Source organism: Manduca sexta, chromosome 24, assembly GCF_014839805.1.
Source record: "Manduca sexta isolate Smith_Timp_Sample1 chromosome 24, JHU_Msex_v1.0, whole genome shotgun sequence".
Classification (NCBI taxonomy): Eukaryota; Metazoa; Arthropoda; class Insecta; order Lepidoptera; family Sphingidae; genus Manduca; species Manduca sexta.
In genome coordinates this window covers 2,248,322-2,263,721 of record NC_051138.1, presented here as the reverse complement: position 1 = coordinate 2,263,721, position 15,400 = coordinate 2,248,322, and the positions used below count along the sequence as shown (strand labels likewise).

Here is a 15,400-nt window from a genome sequence, read left to right as displayed (position 1 = left end):
TTCAAATCATTAAATCTTAAAGTTCAAGCTTAGCTTACCCAATGGTATAAAATATTATAAATCAAATTGAAATTCCAGTTAACACCTCCTTTTTATTTAAAACAATTATATTCATTCTAACAAATCCGACTTATGAACTGCCACAAACGTCAACCCAAATTGGCGCCTAAAAATTTACATTCATTCAATTCCAATTTTAAACCGCGGTGTCACAATAAATATGTCCGGCAGTGTATGCACGTCATCACACCGCGTTCCCTTTTTAATCACTGTCGCAAAAAAACCATTTGCAGTTTCACAGTCGGTTTCAACTCTATTGCTTTGGAGTCGGGAATAGTGGACGCATTCTCTGGAAAATTTGCATGCGGAGACGTTGAATTACTTTATAGACTTGGTGTTAGGGTTTTAAAAAAAATTGGATTAACAGCCGTTTCCAATAAACGATCCCGATCTCAATCTTTAATCCGTTTCTGAGAATTAACCAATCAACATAACTCATTTGTTAACATGTCAAAAACACTTTGTTCTGATTTGTTGTGATATAGATCGGAAAAAGGATTGAAATCGGTTATTGTAAACGAAATAAGCTGGTATTAGCCACTATATAATTACGATAGATAATAAATATATATTCACGCTTTAGACACACGAGGTAGAACACCAGTCCGAAAGCAAGCAGTGAATGAAGCTCGCACAGAACTGAAAAAGTGGCGTGATTAACAAGCCTATACCCAACAGTGGGTAAAGACGGGCTGATTTGATTGATTGAAGATCACGTTTCATCAGCACAGGGTTAAGCAGAAGCGTATCTATTCCGAACTTCTATCCGTTCTATGTGATACGGATCTTATAGTCAAATCGATCACAAAATTAAACCACATCTTACAACATTTCCTAACCAGTAAATAATCTGACATTCTATGAACGATAAACGAAATTCATACATAACTCCACCGCAGCCGCGGTCTCACCGACCCGCAGTTCAATATTTACTCGCGAATGAATTATGCAGCTCATTAAACGGGTTATTAATATTGTGCGTGGAAAATTTGTTGGAAATATTTTGTATTCAATGAAACAATATGTTCGATGTAAATTCGTTACATTCGTATCAATTAGTGAAAATGTAAATCTATACTATTATATAAAGCTGAAGAGTTTGTTTGTTTGAAAGCGCTAATCTCAGAAACTACCAGTTCGACTAAAAATAATTCTTTCAGTGTTAGATAACACATTTATCGAGAAAGGCTATAGGCTATATATTATTATGCTATGATTAATGGGAGCGGAGCAATAATGAAAAAAAATGCGAAAATAGGGAAAATTTATAACTTTTTAGAGCATTTACAATGACGACAGGACAGCCCATAAACTACTGTTTTTGAGTAGCTATAATAGAAATGAATGAATGAAAAGAATCACTTTTAGCCGAATTTCGGCCACAGCGGCCAATCTCAACGGAGATCGGCGAAGTACGCAGGAGATATTATAGTACACAAGTGTGTGCGCAATACACAGGTGCACTATCTGTTCCTTCACTCTCAAAGTTCGGTGAGACGGCAAATCTCATGCCCAGAGAAAGATCAGGTACAGGACCAACAGCTATACGTGCTTTTCGAGGTACTGAGGTATCACACCGTTAAATTCCTGACTCCGAGCTGCGTAGCGGCAAACTGAGTAATTTTTAAGATGGAAAAACCCAGGCACAATTATTTTGGCGCGACCCGGGATTCGAACCCAGGACCTCAAAGCGGTAGTCGCACTCGTACAATATACAATAACAACTACAGAACTTCAAGTACGAAGTACCGCGTGACACTCTAAACCGCTCGACACTGAGACGAGATTTGCAGTAACGCACCAATAAATTTAATTCCAACTCTAACACCTGTCGATAACCCTGCAAACGCCACCTGGGGGTAACAACGACCGGCTGTAAAAAATAGTAAATAAAATCCATTCGAAGCGCGCAACTAACGCGGCCCCAGCTCCGCTCGCTTTTTTATAAATTTACATAATGATATTTTTGTCGTGCCACTTGCGGCTCAGATTTAGTGTCGAATCTCGAGGGAAGGCGCGAATGTTTTCTAACTACGAATAAGGAAAGATTTGTGTTTTGTTTTTGTATTGAAGATGTATGATGATTGCAAAGACAACTAAGCAATGTCGAAGAGTCTATATACCCCGATTCGTGTCGGCTTCCCTTTCTTAATTTATGTGTAATCAAATGATCATTATTACAATTTGCAGACCGCATTTATGCATATAAGTACCTATATTATGTTCCCTTTCAGAAAATGTAACCCTTCGCTACAGCAAGGAAGGAATCATTTTATTACAAGGTCTTGTTGGCGAGAGAAAAAAAGTGTTAACGAAGAGCACCTTTTAATATAATAAATCTAAAATATACCGACTCTATTATTATTATTATTTTGTAACTAAATAACATGTACGTGTCACCTAATTTGAATAAGTTGTATACACTTCTATTTGGATTCTGACTAGCCATTAGATCCACTGTAATGTAATTTAGATAATTATTGTCAGTAATCTGTTTAGTGTATCTTTATAAATAAATAAATAAATTTTGCCACGGTTGGCAGCAATCTGTTAAAGAAAGATAAATATTTTATTAATCACGTATTGAACTGACATATTAAAAAACAAAAAAGATATAAAATACACATTAAAACTACAAACCTAGGGGCCTATTTCACTATGTCTCAGTAAATGCTAAACTATGTCTATACTATTATGTAAAGTTGAAGAGTTTGTTTGTTTGTACGCGCTAATCTCAGGAAGTACTGGTTTGAATTAAAAAAAATATTTTAGCGTTAGAGAGCCCATTTATTGAGGAACGCCATATAACATCACTCTATAATAAATGCTAGCGAAGCATCAATGAAAAATGTTGCAAAAACGGATAAAATTTATTCCTTTTAAGAGCTTCCGTTGCGTACCCTTCGTTTTAAACGTTTTGTTTCTCTTAAAGTTAGAAAAAATTTATAACAAAACAGAAGTCCCTCTTGCCATATGTATAACGAAGAAACATTTAAATAAAAAAAAAACATTTAAATTAAACATTTAATCCCATCACTTTACAAAAATACATAAAATAACAAATACAAATAATCATCTTTAAAATCCATTTCCATAAACCACAACATCTATAAAAACCCAACTGTCTAAAGCTAAAAGTAGGTCTGATTACTAAAAGCATTCTTTACACCCAACCTTTATCATTAGTATCTTAACATAAAACTACAATAACCACAAAACTTCAACAGCACGGTAGGAATAGTGCAAAATGTTCCCAATACATTAAACTTCCAAGCCGGGTGTATTCCGACGCTTTATTAACATAACGACGTGCTAGTAATGGGACGTGAAGAATGAACGTGCATTTCATATTCTTGTACATAACACTATGTTTTATTTTAATGCGACGGTGTAATGTCAGGCGGTTTAAGTGTATATGCAGTCATCTATTTTTTATTTATTTATTTTGGGAAGATTTACAGAGAAATTACGTCAGTAGAGGTAGATGTAGGTCAGCCACATAAGCTGCATAAATTCAAATCGCTTATACTTTTGTGTCTCTGTCAATTTTTATTAAAATTTCATGGTGTCATATTAAATAGTGATAGCGTATTTGCAAGTCGAACGGATAGCTGAGACGAATGTTCGCAGGTTTAAAGCACAAGAGCGATTCACCTCTGACTTTTTTAGTTATATGTGTTTTGTGAATTATCGCTTATTTTAACGGTAAAGGAAAACATCGTGCGAATACCTGCATACCTAAGAAGTTCTTTATAAAAATTTTGAGTGTCTGAACCAATCCGCACTGTACCAGCGTGGTAGACTAAAGCCTCATCGCTCTCATTAGTAGAGAAAACCCGTACCCAATAGTGGGACAGTATATTAAACAGAGCTGATATTATTATTATTATATTATATATACTCTGAAATATGCTGCATCCAGTTACTCTACCATATCTATCTGAAATGAAATGTAATAATTTGAACCTGTTAAATGTTATACATTATTTAAATTCCGTCAATATGAACTCTACAAACTAATTCGGAAAGCACACAGTTATCTAGAGAAAAACGGGCGAGTAACTTTGATATTGTTCCTTTCAAAATAAGTTTAGGGTTTATACTACAGTACATGATACAAAGAAAGATTTTTTTTTTCTTATTATTATTGTTTAGAGCAGTTCATTTATTATTATTCATATATCTACTAAGCTATGTCCAGTAAATAAAGAGTCATTGCATAAGTAAATTCATATCAGTAAATTCAACCCAGCCAAATTCGCCATCTGATCAACATGGATACGACCAAAGCTATAACCTAAATCCAACACACCAATAGAGATAAAACAATACATAATCCAACTACAAACTAATAACAACAGAAACATTTGTCCCTAACCAATAAACACCTTCCATAGCACTTATGCGAGTTGGAACTTCCCTCCACAGAGTTTGTTACCAAAATTGTCTCCGAGATATGACCGCACGTTCACTACACGTAATAAGGCAAATGCTATTGTTTAAATCGCGGTCGCTATGGTATGCCAGAATACTGCTATGCCATTGTTCTATTACGTATTGTCATCGAAATAGGAATAGAAACGTAGAACTGGTCGCAATGCGGGTTGTTTCTACCGGTGTGTTAACTTTAAATATTGGTAGGATATCGAAATGTAAAATTTTATTGCGTTTTATTACTTATAAAGATCACTCAACGAAAAATTGATTTTGACATGTTAACGCTTGATATATTTTATTATCCACAATTTGGATCTCCGAAGGTCTCGGCGGTATAAACAGTTTTTAAATTACTCATTCGTTTTCATTTTATTTCGTTAGTGTCATTAGAAAATAAGGGATGTACTTCTGCTATAAATTATCATCCGAGCCTCCAATACTAAATATAATCTAAGAAAACAAACTAAGCAGAACAAACTAAGGTTTATGTGGTCTATTAAACTTCGGCATTTTTAATATGAAATTGTATTCAAATGTCAAGTTACGAAATACGGAAGATAAAATAATACTAATTCAATAACGTAAAGACTCAAGCGAACATCTTCCATCAAGCTCGCAGATCACAACACCCATACATCAAGCCCATGCATCACAATCCAATTTCACGATCGCACAAGAAAAAACGAATTCAATTCCCAATACATCAGAGTCGCAATTATCCTCGGAATCTTTGATGTGGCATCTCCATGGATATATCGCCACATAATCGGAACACAAAACAGGCCCCGGCCGGCACAGTTAATCCTACCGGAGTCTACGCCACAATCTGACAGAAGGCAGAACTCGCGGATGCACGGACCTCCTTACTATAGAATCTCATAAGGTTTTCACGTCAAACGTTGATTTAGCATGAATAATTGCTACTCGAAAATCGACCAAATACAAGTCACATTGAAATATTTTCCCAAATTAACGCTAATGAAGCATTATCTTCATCAGCTCTGTATTTTATTAAACCGATGGCAAACATTAACTTGAACATAGTGAAACAACTGCATAGGTATGCGACTGTTACAAATGTCAGCATTACAAATAAATAGAAGCATTAGTTTTCATAAAATCTTCGCGGTTTGCCACTTGTCTTCAGTACTGACGTAAAAGAGTGTCTACTTAATATTTCTTGTGAATGTTTTAATTTCATTTGTATTTTATGTATTTTTGTGTGCGAACTACCTACGGAGACTCTAACATTATTATACAAAGGAAATACTTTAAACCATCTTATTTAATTATTAAGAATGAGAAAATTGAGAATTACTAATCCTAAATGCACAACGTAAGCGTATATAATGAATTCTTTAAAAATTACGATGATTATAAACTCTCGATTCTCGAGTTAATGACGAGATATCCGATCGAGAACCGTTAGTACCTTGGGTCCGAAACATACGACAGCCAACCCTATCCTTCGGATTGGGGTTCAACAGGAATATGGTATTTCTCATTTCCGCGCGCGCCCGGAATTCCTTCTCTACATTTATTTTTATTCTTGTTTTGTATTCGTTTCCCGTAGCGGTGTATTTTTTTCAGGACGTTTCTATTCTCCGCACACTTAGGCTGTGTTATGGTTTATTTTGGCCTTGTTAACAATCTAACTGATCTGCTTTTGCCTCTATTTTTGGCAATTTGGGAAGTGTTAAATGCTGCTTCGAGTCTTTGTAAACTAAATAATTTGTTTGATAGATGATATCAAATTATCTGTGTCACTAAATTTGGTTTCCGTTAGTTTTTTATTCGCAGTTGAAAACTTACACTGTATATAAAGATTTCAATATAGATATTTAAATTATCACGTTTATGTTTGCTCTTTTGTCTTCAGAAATTATACTCATAATGGTAGAGCAGTGGCGAGGTCGATGTTTGTTTTTCTTATACTTTCCTGATGATCTAGGGTGGTGTCCAATAATAAGTCGACCGACGAAAGATGATTATCCTTCGACAGTCGACACAATTATGCCGGCCTGTTATAACCAGATATACACAGGCTGATCCCAGAACGCGACCCATGTGGGCCACTATAGCTGGTTTTAATACCTTATGTATAGTAGTCGCTATCCGGGCGGATATAAAATATATCTTATCACCAGCAATTATACTGTATCTTATATCTCTACATCTGTATAGTTCTTACATCTTAGTCTTACGCTATAAAAATATTTCATACCTAGACCTCACAAACCTGCTATAAATGCAAAGATTATTTCCCTACATCATAAAAATCCGTTTATTTCTAATAACGATCCATATTTCAGGGGTAAGTCACACACACGTGTCGTCTAAGTCTTAAATAAAAGGCAAGGGTGACTCCTTTTGGCAGTAAAACATGTTGAAAATCTACTTTATAGTGCTATAAAGCTAGTAAGTTTTTTCCCGCGGTGTCCCACGTCCCGGGTGAATACAAAAAAGTCCAGTATAACCAGACCCCGCTTGTGTATGGCAATGCTGAGTATTGATGGTTCAAGTCCTCAAGCCCTATCGCGAAGTTATCATAAATGCAACTGTGTGCCTACGTGATACCAAAAATATTTTTTTTAATCAGTTTCATTTAATAATATGACTGCCTTGGTGTCGTAGTTGCATTACGGTCCAAGTGCAGTGCTGACGTCTCGGGTTCGATCCCCGGATTAGGCAAAGTGATATTGGGTTTTTGTACTCCTTATGAGCCCAGGGTCTGAATTTTTATTCTCTATAGACTCGCCCCCTCTCGGACGGAATACCCACACCGGTAAATGCACTAGTTGTTTCCTTACCAACTTTTCGGAGATAAAGGCGTGCGTAAGTGTAAAGATAATTTACTTTTCTAAAAATCTAGGCTGTATATTTCAAAACTCATCTAAATCGGTTAAGCTAAACAGTGAAAAAGTACCATGGCTAGCAACTTTCGCATTGGGATGAACAAAGTATATAGTATATTTCTAGAGGGTGTGGGCTTCAGTGATATACACCACGCGAGGGTGCCTAATGGGTGTTATGAGTTTTTTGTTAAGTACAGATATTAAGTCTTAATGCACGCTTTATGGCCCCGTGGAATGTTGGGCTCGATTTACTCTTAATTTTGACAAATAAGAGTTTGTTAACATTTGTGAATGAAGTTCTGTTAAGGTAAAATTATCTAACATCATAATTTTACATGAGCTGTAAGTAATAAATGGATGCAAAATTTCGTGAACTACTTTATTGTTATTTTAATATTAAGTTTGCTTACATTAGGTGCATTTGGAATCAACCAACAAATTAAGACTCTACATTTTTAAGATAGTAATTTCATGCTTGCTTCTAATTAAAAAGGAATTCATAACAAATAACCTAATAAATTACTACCGATATTTTAATCTCTCTGCCCGGCCTTTTAATGCACCCGTCTAAATAACGACCCCAGTACACGCAAAAAATTAAAATCTCGACTTGTTCCTGTAAATATTTTTTTCTGGAATAACTACTATTGACTTTACTAATACAGTTATAAACATTTGTCATAATTAAATAATGTCTTATCTTGCTTCCTTTGACGTTAAATTACACGTGACAAAAAGACACAAAATACATCATAGCTTACATAATTAAGGTGGAACTAGGTCTTTCGAAAGCGAGAGTTCATCTGAGTATGTCTTTGCCCTAAACATTATACATGCGCCGTTCTGGTTTGAACGACATTGTAGCCAGTATTGATCCTGGATGTTATGAAGCTCAAATCTATACTTATTATAAAACCAGTCTCCTTTTCTGTCTGTCTGTATGTTAACGATTTTCTCAAAACCTACTGAACGGATTATTATGAAATTTGGTATGGAGAGTTTAAGACCCTGGTAAAGTTATAGGCTACTTTATATCCCGGAAAACTTCTTGACGCAGGCGAAGCCGCGAGCAAAAGGTAGTTGTCTATAATTTCCTTTTATACAGAAAAAAATTATACCTAGCCAACAAAAGAAAATTAATAGAGGAGCCTACCCACAATAGGGACTCAGGCACACAACTTACCGACGACTTGAGTAAATTCAACACAAAAACTAATAACGACAAGAGAAACCACACGGCAACTTCGCAACAGTACTTAAGTACAAATTAGCCGAAAGTACTCAACTGGCATATGAAATCGGAACCCTTTATCGAAAACTTTGCCAGCGGAGACAATACAAACATCATAGGCGCACTGTTAAGGGAGGGATCTCGTGTGGAAACCAGAGGCAAGTGATGAACTGACGGTATTTATAAGGATTTCTGAAGATCAACTAGATTAAACATCATTAGGTAAAGTATATCGACGCAGAGGTTTAACAGATCCAAAGATTTTCCAATGTCCTTTTAATTTTGGACACGCTGGTGACTACTGAACTTGCCGTATTATATCTACCTATTCTACTTTATTAGTTTTGAGGATATCCGACCACGTTATCTGATATATAAATAGGTCCTTAAATTAAATCCCATATTTTTATTACAAACCATATGGCATGATCAGGATTGAAATAAAACATAGTTGTATAGACTGGCATTGTGTGTAATTATGCATGGAACGTCGAAAACTAAACGACATCGTTTTTAATTTTTAGATTATCACCATAAACCGGTCCTGTGCTATCAATCGATGATATTTATATGGGCTATACCAACACAATCACTTCCATTAATCGCAAGATCCCAACACGCCAACCACCCATAACTTAAATCACAAAGTTGAAAAAAAATACCGGATGATTCGCGGACAAAGGAGGCTCGTCCCTCACGCAACAACGCTATGATCTCTCTAATGAAGAGTTTTGTACACAAAGGGACCAGCAACTCTTTATTAATACGTGGACCCAGCTGGGAACACCACGGGATAATCCGGGATATAAAATGTTGTGGCGTTTTTAAATAATTAGGTCGGGTTTCTTTGGCCCGGATTAGTTGTAATTATTGGGTATTATGAAATTACAGAACTAATATCTCAAACTGGTGAGGATAATGCCATGTCATGCAACATATACGGCCACAAAGACCATCTACTAAATATGTATTGTATATTGTTCGCGTAACATAATATAAGTTTACAACAGCTAATTATATAACAAAATTAGCACGAGGATATAACGAAGATAATAACACCCTTGTTAATGTTACTGTTGTGCAATTTTTCATATAAAATATTCAAGCGATACAGCATTGCGTGTGGGAATGTATGAAACTTTAACTCTTCGTACATAGTTGTGTGCGATTGTGTGGAAGTAGGACGCTGTCTAAGAAGTTTCTAGAATGGACGCAGAAGATATAACTGATCAAGTTGTAATGACGTTTGAACTGAGACCAGTTTGCTAATGTGTTGTAAAAAGTAAATAATTAGACACGAACTTAAAATTAAATAGTAAAATATTTCGTATAAAATTGTAATCAAACTAATAAAAAGTAGTGGATTCCAGCTTAGTCGTCTAATGCTTTAAGGTGACGCGCGCAATGATATGACATTCAGTGATTCGTAAATCATGGGTACTGTGACTGTTACTATTAGGGAGAAGTAATAGTTTACCCGATCCATTGATATATGGTGTATTTTTCTATACACAATGTACTCAGCCTTTAACAACCATTGTCCAGGAAAGGATTCGTCTCCTTATTGTCTGTTTCAAGTGCTCAACGTATCAAAATCCATCAGACCCTAGAAACAATGAAGACTTAACACTTAAAAAAAAGGATCATACTTATACTATAATAAAAATATTTGACGCAGTACCGTCGATTGATGAAAATAAATGAAACAAAAAATATTTAAACGTACATTGCCTAAAAAAAACAAAAATGTTAGCTTAAAAATTGTAATAACCGTTAAAAGTCTAACCTTTCAAACCTATATAAACTTGTTCACGAATCGAAATTCTAAATTATAAAAGCAAATACGTGTTTGAAAGTTTATAGCCCGATAACGAATGGAGGCAAAACTGTTTTATCGAAATGAAATGTCATGTTTTCAACCGATAGTTGGTAATAATCTTGTGCTCATATTTTAGAGGCCATATAAAGAGGAAATTCTGAGTCAAAAATATGCAAAAAAAAAATCAATCAATTTGCTGATCTAACTTTTACTTGCGACATAGATATAAGTCGCGAATCTAAATAAAAATAACCAAGTTATTGCAGCTTGTATAATTACTATTCTCGTGGCAAGAAGTATGGCATTAAAGATCAGGTAGTAACTAAGTAACTTTATTCTATGAACATGATATCCGATGAAATTATACGTGTATTGCCGACTAAGTAGCAAGGAAACAGCAAATGGCAAACCGGTTTGTTGGGCCTCTAGCTTCTCATATACTGCCGCTGGTTTGAAGGGCTAAAAGTGACGTATATTCTTCTTTTAGAAAGGGTGATAGAAAATTTACGTTAAAGAACCCATTAAATAGTAAAATCCACCTTGTTTGATTTAACCAACATTACACATTAATGGAAAAAGCACCCTTTGTTCATTTCGTTTTGGTTTCTATTTAGATTTTCTTTTTTCTTCCTTTTTCATTTAGGAAACGATCACTGCACAATGTCACCGATCACGCGCCACGAACATTGAGAGTGGAAGAATGAAGTTATTTTAGTTCCGTTACACAAATTGAAAGGCTGAAACACTATTGGATAGTCCTAAACCCTTCTTTTATATTTATTGCCATCATTTTACCAAACAATGCTCACTGCCAACCTATCTTTGTCGATTTAAATGCTCAAACTAATCCTTATTGCGACGTAATAAGGTTATTCCCCGTTCGAAATTGAGTTCGCGGGCCGTAAATAAAAGTTGCCAGTATTTGGCCGCCTGCCACACAGTGTTGCTAGTAAAAAAATCGTCTGCCTCAAATAAAAGGTGTAAAAAGTAGAAATGTTTGAATGTAATAACTTTGTAGCGTGTTTGTTTTGGCATTATTTATAATAGGGTACAGCTGTTGGTAGAAAACAATCCCTGAGGTAGTAAACGCATAATATTCATTAAAGTTTATTGTTTAAGGGACTGTAGAAACGTAGTAAACAACGTATACTCCCTTATCCTTGAACAGGTCAACAGAAATGTAACAGTACCACTTATTTACTGTGTTAATTTTGTCTTATAATGTGAATAAGTCCATAGCGAGCACAAATACCAATCTAGGTCTACTCATGTATATAGCACACTTTAACATGCTTGCCTAACTGAATCAAAAACTTGAGCAATTTGAGCACATATTTTTTACCACTGACGATATCTTTTGCCATTTTCTGGACACATTACTTTATATTGATATTAATTTACTTAAAAATTATTTCATTAACCGCCTGCTTCCATCAACAAAACTAACCAACAGCATACAGTAAAAAAAAACAGTAACTAAACATTTTTTATCTGAACAAAGTCACGCGTGCGATTTTATCGTCCATAAAATATGTAATGTCCTCGCTTACAGCGGTTTTAATTTATTCGTCAGGGACAGCCCTTGACAAAAGTAATTCAGCGATATAATTCGAATCACGAAGGTAAATAAAACAATTTATACCGCCATTTGACGCCATTAAGGGTAATGAATTAAAAAAATGTTAATTGCTTTATGAGGATTAATTGAAGGAGTGTCACGCGAATTGCACTTGGCATTGTATTGTTATTTGTGCATGCAAGTATAGAGGAAGTCATAGAGGGTGGTGGAATTCGGCCATGGATAATTGACTTTACTGTTGGTTACTTTGTCGTACGAATAATTTTCGTATCTACGAAGTATCATCAGATGCCAAACTAAATTAATTCTATTCATAATTATTATATTAGGATTAGTTGTGATATAACTAATTCATGTCACAACTAAACAATAACATCAATTCCTAACAAACGACTTGAATTATATGTATATTTAAACTTACTTTCCAAAACATTATTTTAGGAAAACCAATACAATATTATTCAATTCCAGAAGTCAGCATTATCCATTTCAGTTTCCAATTCAAAACATATTCAATATCAAACGTCTGGCAAACCAAAATCCAGTAAAAAGGCCAAATTGAAAACAGCAAAAGATCCCTTCATAAAATTTGTACAGCAAAAATAATAAAACATAATTTCCAAAGTATAAGACGCGGGCTTATTCATGGTCCGAGGGGCATTCTATCAAATGTCAAGAGTAGACCTTTTCGGATTGTTTGCACTGTGACCGTCGTCCCGTGAAATCAAGACAGTTGATAAATGTACAGAGAGGCAACTCTGTGGGAGTTGTGAACGTTACTGGAGAGTTGGGCTTTTGTGTACCCCTATAATAAAAAGGAGTTGAGTTTATAAACTTGTTTTGTACGGTAATAGCTGGAACTATTAAACCGATTACAATATTTTTTAAATAATAAAACATATTATAGCTTTCTTCTAATGGGATATTGTCTATTGTCGCTATAAAAGCCCACAAACTCACTTACCGGGTACTTCAATTTATAATATTAGTTATAACATTTTCAAACCGAAACTTTCAATTTTTGAAAGACGAATAATTATTTCTAATATTTTTTTATTAACAGTCCAAAAAACTTATTGCTAACGATATTAAATAAATAAATTATTCTTATCCTTACTGAATCCATAGCACCTGTGTCCAAAGCATAAAGTAACATCACAAAATGTCCTTTGAAACCGTAAGATCTGTATCACACAGGGCCACGTTTGGGGAGCGCTTTGTCTTTCTGTAATATGCCCTTTTAAAGAAAATATCACGTTTACTAAGCGACATTATTGGTACGTATAATGTATACTATCAATTCGTTAGAATAAAGGGATTGTTTCTTCTGGTGAATGGTTTTTATATTGTTTAAACAAGGCATCCCTTCACTAGAGTAGTGCCAGTGTACCTAGGCTGTTATTAATGAAGTCTTAGATTTAAACTTTTTACGTGTGCATGTTAAAAAGACCATGAAGGCTGCAGTTTCGAAACATCGTGGTAAAATAATATAAATAACCTTGATAAAATCCGTAAAATAATTTGATTTTAATGTTACAAAAACTTACATTACTATCCAAGAAGTGACTCAGCCAGCATCAGCTGGTGTCTTGTTATGACACTTCTTCAACTCGAAGGAAAACTTCCAGATTGCAAACCGTAACATAAAGTTTCTGTCTTACGTCATAGCTTCATACATACTATTCACGAAATGTCTTAGCCATCCACCGAACTTTCTAGTTTGTGACTATATTTTGGAATATGAGTACGTTGAATAAACTTTAAGATTTTGTTTCTACTAAGATTACTATTTGAAATGATTTTTACTTCTTTTTTTCTGTTACATCGAATTATCGCTAGTTTTCGCTTACATATTCAATGCCATACATTTTTTTTATATGGATGAGGCAAGGTGACCCCTCTACACTTGATCGTAAGTGGAGTGGAGTCCAATAGAATGTCGACTGATGAGAGACGATTACCCCACGGCAGTCGACATAATTAGCCTGTTGGAACAAGAATACACAGGCTGATCCCCGAACCACTATGGCGGGTTTTAACACCTTGTGTACGGTGATCGCTATCAGGACGAATATAAAATATCCAACACCAGCAAACTTCTCTAGTCTTCATCATTCTCTTGAAACAGACCCACGGCTATCACCTTTTTTCTTACAGAGGGGTAGACAGAAGACTAACCGGTTACAGACAGTTTACCAACTTATTTCCCGCCCAATTGTTTGAATTCTTTTATATTGAGTTCAAGATCAGAACCGATATGGCAACAACCCACCCCCATATCAAACACCCCTATGTGGTACGTGCCCTTCAATTACTTAGATTATACGTCAATAGGCCATCAATAAGCCGTGATAAGGCTATCATTAGCCGTAGCCCTAATATCCAAAGAATTCGTAAAGGAATGTTAATAGTTTGGGTTGTACGGCACGCGACACGTGCACGCTAAGTAACGCATGCTGGAATGAAGTTACAAAGAATGGGGACGCAATCGGAAGATAATATTAACTTGTTTAAAAAAAATGGTATAAATGTTACAATAAATTCTGTGCCAAAAGCTGTCTGAACCTTACGTTATACAAAAACATATGATATGGTATAAAATAAATGGAAGGTTACAGTTCTCTAATATATTTTTAATTATTACATGCTTTTTATGTCAACGTTTCTTAATGGAAAAATGTTCAACGTTTACACCAATTTCACAATTATTAAAAATATTTCGCTCAAAAATTTCCGATAAAAATGTAAAATTCACACGTGATAACCGCGTTAAAGGTAAAACTATTATGAAAATAACAGCTTACACGCACATTTTTCAAATATCAACAGCGCGAGAATTTTCAATTTGAGCCGTCGCGTCGCCGCGAGCCGAGCCGGCGTTACGCCGATGGCATTAAAATAAAATACGAGCTATGTCGTCAGTCGACACGTAAACGCTATCCATCACAGATCCGTGTGCGGCCCTTTTACGTGCCGGGCACACGGGGGACTAAAAGTCGGAGTCGCAAAATCGCATAATTGATGAGACTCTTGAAATTGAGGGTTGAATAGTCAAATTCTGTAGTGCTGTAGCGGCATGATATCTGGTTTGAAGAATATTATGAAACGGTTTCGCGACTTTTTACATGAAATTATACTGCTTTTTAAGTGACTACCCGCGATATATTAAAAATGAAAACTCATACGATATGAATAAAAGCGTTTCTGGTATAATGACACATAAATAGACAAAATATCATGATCACTTTATACAGCATAAAACTTTTTTAAAGATACTTCATCAAGTTCAAACGGTTTGAATAAAGAATATCGTTATTATCCTTTACAAATACAAATAAACAGTCGTAAGGAATCCGCTCGTCTGGCGAGCCCCCAGACGCCAGTGCGGTATTGACGCGGGGCGAATTTTTGAAAAATGT

General features: G+C 35.2%; 1 protein-coding gene across 3 annotated transcripts in view; it reads left to right on the top strand.

Moving 5' to 3' along the window:
• Positions 1-15,400, top strand: part of LOC115446964 (kinesin-like protein CG14535) — a 229,331-nt gene that overhangs the window by 155,715 nt on the left and 58,216 nt on the right. The gene's annotated exons all lie outside the window — the stretch shown is intronic.